Genomic DNA, 7,532 nt, shown 5'->3' on the forward strand with positions numbered 1-7,532 from the left:
TGCATATGTAGCAGAAGATGGCCTAATCGGCCATCACTGGGAATAGAGGCCCCTTGATCTTCCAAACTTTATATGATCCAGCACAAGGCAAGGCCTGGGCCACTAGTGGGAGTGTATGGGTAGGGGAGCAGAGGTGGGGGGGTATAGGAAACTTTCAGGGTAGCATTTGAAATGTAAATAAAGAAAATAATAAAAAAAGAAAAAAAAGAAATATAAGAAGGGAAAAGGAAGATTAGAGGTGATTGATAGGAGATAAGAAGAGAGGTGGAAACAGGTGTGTTGCAAAGATAAGGATGAGAACTGGAGATTGTATTTGGAGGAGCAGAGGGAGATGGGCAGATGTGCACATACTCTGCCTTTTTCCTAGTTAGTGGGGCTTTTTTTTCCCCAGGTGTGCCTGTATCTCCGGACAGAGTTGCACTGGTTTATTTAGTATTTGATTATTAGTGGAAGATGTAAGAGAGGACTTAAAAAAACAGAACTATGCTAACCCACGGACTAAGATTTTGGGATCATATAATACTGAAATGTCTCAGAAAGCTAAAGCTTTGGAAGATGTGAAGTAAGGAGAACATTCATCCATTGATAGTGGAAGTGTAAGCTTGAACATCCTCCATGGAAATCATTATGACAATTCCTCAGTAAAATGGGCATAGATCCACCTGAAGATTCAACTATACTTCTCTTGGAGATAGAACTTAGACATAGAGGATGTGATTACTAAAAGGAGAAATTCTTGCTCTACTATATTAATTTCTCATATATTCATAATATTCAGAAAGTAGACGGTATGCTAAATTAGTATGAGTACATAAAGGATATATGGTACATTTACACTATTTAATATTACTCAGCTGTTAAAAAGTAAACTTAGGAAATAGATTGATAAATCACTGGAGTTCAAAAAACCATTATAGATAAACTAACTCAGACCCAATAGAAATATAAACATTGTATGTACTTGCTTGTATGTTAGTGGCAGGTTTAAAGTATTCAGTGATATACAATTTCTATTACTAGTAAGGCTATGTATAAAATAAGGGAATATGTGAGAAGGGAGAGAAACATAATAGATGGATGTAGAGTATGATTGTTGTGTCCCTGTTTTTTATGGAATATTCTGCACCTCAGATTCTCTCTTCCATCTCTTGTGTTCTGTTACTCATGCTCACATCCATGGTTCCTGATTTCTTTCATAGAATTTCTGTCTCCAGAGTTGACTTCCTTTGGGTTTTCTTTATTGTTTCTACTTCCAATATTAGATCTTGGATGGTATTGTTCATTTCCATCACCTGCTGTGTTGTAATTTCATTTAATTATTTAAGAGATATTTGTGTTTCCTTTTTAAGGACTTCTACCTGTTTAGCAGTGTTCTCCTGTAGTTCTTTAAGTGAATTATTAATGCCCTTCTAAAATCCTCTACCAGCATCATGAGATATGATTTTAAATCTGATTCTTGCTTTTTGGGTGTGTTGGCATATACAGGACTCTCTGTGGTGGGTTCAGTGGGTTTTGCTGATGCCAAGTGCTCTTGGTTTCTGTTAGTAAGATTCTTTCATTTGCCTTTTGCCATCTGGTAATCTCTAGCATTGGGTGTTCTAGCTGTCTCTGGCTGAAGCTTTCTCCTCCTGTGATTCTCTAAGCCTCTGTCAGCATTCCTGGGTGTCTAAATCTCTCCTGAGTACCAGTGGTCAGAGCATTCTCTGCAGGCAAGCTATACTCTTGCAGGGAAGGTAAACAGAGGTCCAGAGCTCAGATCTGCCTCCTGGCTGAAGATGAAGGCCTGAAAGAACCATGTCCAAGGAGCTCTGTTGCTTTAGCTACCCATGTGCTCTCCTGCTTGTACTGGACTCTGAGAGACCCAGGATAAAGGACGGCACTCTCACCTGAATTCCATTGTCAGAGCCCAGTCAAGAGGCATACTCTCCTCTGGTGAGGAAGGTTATCAGAGTTGTGGGTCTCACCCCTGCATCCTGGCTGAAGATGAAGGCCTGAATGGACCCTCTCCAAGAAGCTCTGTTGCTTCTGCTGCCTATGTGCTCTCTTGTTTGGACTGGTCTCTGACACACTCAGGATATAAGATGGTGCTCTCACGTGAGTTCCGGGGTCAGCACCATTTCTAGAGGCTGACTCTCCTCTGGTGGGGAAGGTGCTCAGAGTCAAAAACAAGTTTAAAAAAAAAGAAATTACAACTCTAACTAATATGCAATCATTCAAATGCCAGGCAACAGTTCTTATAATTCCATCTTGGTTTTTTAAGAAGCTTCATCTTTAAGTCTGACCAGTGATCCTAGGATCCTGGGCATGCTAGTGTGCCTGCAGCATGGAGAGTCTTCTGGAAACCATGGGATTGTTCACCTAGTTCATGCCTAAGGTCATCTGTGGCTAGCCCAAACTGGAATGAACCCCAGCAACTGGTCTGGTGGGTTTCCTGTGTTCCTGTTCCTGCTGGCACAGGCCTCTCAGCATTGTTTTTGAATAGATGTTGTGTTCAACTCACAAGTGATCCTAAGATCCTGGGTGTGCTAGGGCTCCAGTGGAGTGGAGAGTCCTCTGGGGACCATGGGACCATCCACCGAGTTCACTCCCAAGATGGCCCAGGGCTGGCACCGACCAGAAGGTTAGAATGTGTTAGATAAACCATGAATGTGATATATTATCTAGAGTGTTCTGGATAGATCCCATGCAGACATCTGTGTGTCTATTTTGCTCTTTAATATAGAAGGACAGAGTACAGACAACTTGTACTGCATAATGGCTACCTAAGAAAATATAAACTGGCTTTTGTTTGCAAAACTCAAACATTTTCAGGAGTCTAAATAATTCACATAGTTGCATTGATCCAGGAATATGGAGACTGTGTGTTGTATTCTTTTGTTCCTTTTTTTTTTATAAGAACCCCATATCTATCTTTATTAGAATCAGAAAAGTCCATAGTTGCCTTGGGAGTAGGACTAGAGATATGTATGCTATGGGGTTTAACTGTATTTGGCAGCTGGACCAAAGCAGCAAGACACTTGTCTGGTGACATATGATCATCCAATGAACCAGTGAACACCACTGCCATTTCCTTAAAGCTGATGGAATCTTCCCATAATGACTGAGAATATTGTAAGGAGAATGGTAGAATTATTTTGTCTCTTTTTTTCTGTTATAAGTTTGCCTTGCTAAGCCTCCCACTTTTAGGGCAAGGTGGAAGGCAATCACAAACTTTGAGGTAACCTTAAATAAATAAGAGTGGGCCTGCTATAGCCAAATGAGGGTTGATTTCTTCCATTACACTACTAGGAATGCCCTTAATGGACCACAAAATTATGTCCAGGAGGGGTTTCCATGGATCATACTTTTCCAGAGTTGAAAGCGAGAGGAGACCCATCTGTAGTGGGTTGCTAACCTCAGATGTTTAACACTGGCAGCAGGGCTGCTAGGCTCCTCCAATACAGAATAGAGGTGCCTCATCTCAAAATAGGCTGGAAAGGTTTGAGCCAGTTAATAGTTCCACACAATCAGGAACTAGGAAGTAGGGCTCTTTTGCCATGATGGTTATGGCCAGAGGCTTAATCTTGTCAGAAATATAACAATCCTTGAAGATGTATGGGGGGAAATCTTTGAATCCTTTGTGAGGAATCTTCTAGTTGAGATTTTCTAAGTTAAGTAACGTTGAGAAAACACCCTTTCAAGAATGGACAGTCTAGGGTGTGCAAGCCTAATATCATTCATGTAATGGACTACAAGGAAATCACTGCGTACTCTCTGTATGTCTTCAGCCACATATAGATGACAAATGCTCAGACTAATTTTCATGCCCTGAGGTAGGACTGTCCACTGTTATCTTTTAGCTGGTCAATTCATATTAGGCTAAGGCAAAATGGCATCTATCTTGGGGAGCCAAAGGAATCTGGAAAAAGCAATCCTTAATATCTAGGATGGTATGGATATGATGTGATATCTAATATCATATGGTACTTGGGTGGTTTCTTAGTAGTATGAGACAGTACTATTTGAGTGGTCTCCATTTTTTCCATATGTTCATTAATGGCTCTCAGATCCTGTAGAAGTCTATATTTCCCTGACTTCTTTTTAATGACAATAGTGGGATCATTATATCTGCTGATTGAGGGTTCCAAATGACCCAAAGCCTATTGTTCCTTGTCCAGTTCCTTGAGACTAAAAGTCTTAGTTTCCAAAATGGGCCACTGGTCTACCCAGAAATCAGCTTCAGATCATCAGCTAATGAAATAGCATCAAGTACCTTAATGTCCATTGGGTCTGGGTGAGCAGTGGCCATTAGAATTGCAGGTAATCCCTGACTTTTTGACCTATGCAGTCTAGTAGGTCATGATGCATAGCATCATCAGAAAAGATGTGAGTGTCCATAGTAAGGATGACACTCATGTTTTCCAGAATATCTCTTTCCCAAAGGTCATAGTGATCATAATTCAGTCTAAACATTCCAATTCAGTAATAGCAGGCTAGTCTGTTTACTGAAGTGCTGTGATATTCATGTCATTTCTAAAGGCATGAGCACTTCAGCTTTATTCTGTGAAAATGTATTATTATTTATTCAAGGATTCATTTCTTTTGCATAAAATTAAGGTAGTCTTTTTAAGGTAAATTTTTAAATCACTGAAATTTGTTTTATTGAATTTTATTTAAATTGCATGATTTTCTGTTTGTATTTTTAATTTTTAAATTTGTAACCAACAAATACTTCTTCACAGAGTTTCTCAGCAAGAGAAATAACCAAAAACATTTTAAAGGGTATCAAAGTATATTTATCTGGTCTTAAGCTGTTACAATCTTCAGGGTTTTCTTTTTTTCTTTTGTTTTATATTGTTTTTATATTTCTTATGGGGCGTTGTATTTATTTACTTTGCAAATATTGTACTCTTTCCAGGATTCAATCCACAAGCCCCCTATCCCATCCCCCCCTCTCACTGCTTCTATGAGGATATTCCTCTACCCACCCTCCCACCCACTCCTACCTCACTGCCATGGCATTCTACTATGCTGGTCCATCAAGTCATCACAGGACTAAGGGCCTTTCCTCCACTGATTCCCAACAAGGCCATCCACTCCTTCATATGTGGCTAGAGCCGTGGGTCCTTCTATATGTACTCTTTGGTTGGAGATTTAGTCCCTGGTAGCTCTGGGGTATCTGGTTGGTTGATGTTTTTGTTCTTCCTACGGTGTTATAAACCTTTCAAACAGTCACCATTGCATCTCCTCCAGTTTTCCTATTGCTCTAGATAATATTTCAAGTCCTATATTGAACAGGTATGGAAAAATCAGACAACATTATGTTGTTCAGATTATTTTTATAGGTTTCCACTCTTTTTTTAATTAGATATTTTCTTTATTTCCATTTCAAATGTTATCCCCTTGCCTAGTTTCCCCTCTGAAAATCTCCTTTCCCCCTGCTCCGCAACTTGCCCACTCCCATTCCCAGTCCTGGCATTCTACTATAATGGGGCATAGAACATTTACCAGACCTAGGACCTCTCCTCCCATTGATGGCTGATTAGGTCATCTTCATCTACATATACACCTAGAACCATATATCCCATGATGTGTTTTCTTTGATTTGTGATTTAGTTCCAAGGAGCTCTGGGGCTACTAATTAGTTCATATTGATATTCCTCCTAAGGGGCTTCAGACCTCTTCAGCTGTTTGGATTCTTTCTCTAGCTACTTCATTGGGTACCTTGTGCTCCATCCTATGGATGATTGTGAACATCCACTTCTGTATTTGCCAGACACTGACAAAGGCACTCAGGAGAGAGCTAAATCAGGCTTCTGTCATCAGGTTCTTGTTTGTTTCTGCCATAGTATCTGAGTTTGATGGTTGTTTATGGGATGGATCCCCAAGTAGGGCAGTGTCTGGATGTTAGTTCATTCAGTCTCTGCTCCAAACTTTGTCTCTATAACTCCTTCCATAGGTATTTTGTTACCCATTCAAAGAAGGATTCTGAGCTACGTGGCTAATATCCTCTTATCACTGAGGGTGTTCTTCTGTGATTGGGTTACCTCACTCAAGATGATATCCTGCAGATCCATCCATTTGTCTAAGAATTTCATAAACACACTGTTTTTAGTAGCTGAGTAAAACTCCATTGTATAAATGTACCACATTTTCTGTATCCATTACTCTGTTGAAGGAAATCTGGGTTCTTTCCAGATTCTGGATAGTATAAATAAGGCTGTTATGAACATAGTGGAGCATGTGTCTTTATTACATGTTGGAGCAACTTCTGGGTATATGCCCAGGGGTGGTATTGTTGGATCTTCTGGTATAACTATGTCCAATTTTCTGAGGAACCAACAAACTGATTTCCAGATTGGTTGTACCAGCTTGCAGTCCCACCTGCAATGGAGGAGTGTTCCTCTTTCTCCACATTATTGCCAGCATCTGCTGTCATCCGACTTTTTGCTCTTAGCCATTCTGACTGGTGTGAGGTGGAATATCACGGCTGTTTAGATTTGCATTTCTCTGATGATTAAGGATTTTGAACTTTTTTTTTTTTTTTTTTTGGTGTTTTCAGCCATTTGGAATTCCTCAGTTGAGAATTCTTTGTTTAGCTCTGTACCCCATTTTAAATAGGGTTATTTGGTTTTTTGAAGTCCAACTTCTTGAGTTCTTTACATATACTGGATATTAGCCCCCTATCAGATTTAGGATTGGTTAAGATCTTTTCCCAATCAGTTGGTTGCCTTTGGTCTTAGTGACAGTGTCCTTTGCCTTACAGAAGATTTGAAAATTTATGAGGTTCCATTCGTGGATTCTTGATCTAATGGAATTGATTTGAATACATGCTGAATTATAGAATTCACACTGATCATTGTTTTAGTATAGCAATCTCATTTCGATTGATTTTCAGGTCCACTATACATGCTTGCCTCATTCACTAACTCAGAGCTGACCCCTTATCACATAAAATTTATGTGCTTACATATTGAAGATGAGTATTACATCTTTAATAATCTGTAATTTCTATATCCAGAGAGGTTAAGTAAACATAAGGGACTACAGTTGATGGAAGGAGATCCCCATGAAGAGAAACAAATATACAATTATAGATGGAAAGGGGTGCTCTGTGGTATAGAGTATAAAGAATCTGAATAATCAAATTGGAAGGCAACGAATCATGGGCAAAGAGCAGAAAATATGGGGAGATGTACCTCATGTGAAAGGTAATACAGAGATGTGCTGGAATAGCAGCTACTTAAAGTGTTATGAAAGGAATCTAAGTGGAAGTATTGTATAACAGGAGGAACAAAGATAGAACCAAACATTTCTCAGCACAAAACAAAACCTTCAGTTCAAGGATTAGGTTATATCTAGTTGAGTTATTTTCAAAGGGGACACCTTTGAAATTCCAACCAATACAGGATATTTATAAAGGTATTGCATTCTCTCCAAAAACTCATAGCTAAGTCCTATTGCTAATGTCAACACCTTCATATCCATTAACTGGATAATTCAATTTGTTCACAACCTAATGCTTCACCATTTCTAATGTTCCAATTGATAAA

This window comes from Mus pahari, unplaced genomic scaffold (assembly GCF_900095145.1).
Source record: "Mus pahari unplaced genomic scaffold, PAHARI_EIJ_v1.1 scaffold_9093_1, whole genome shotgun sequence".
NCBI classification, from domain to species: domain Eukaryota; kingdom Metazoa; phylum Chordata; class Mammalia; order Rodentia; family Muridae; genus Mus; species Mus pahari.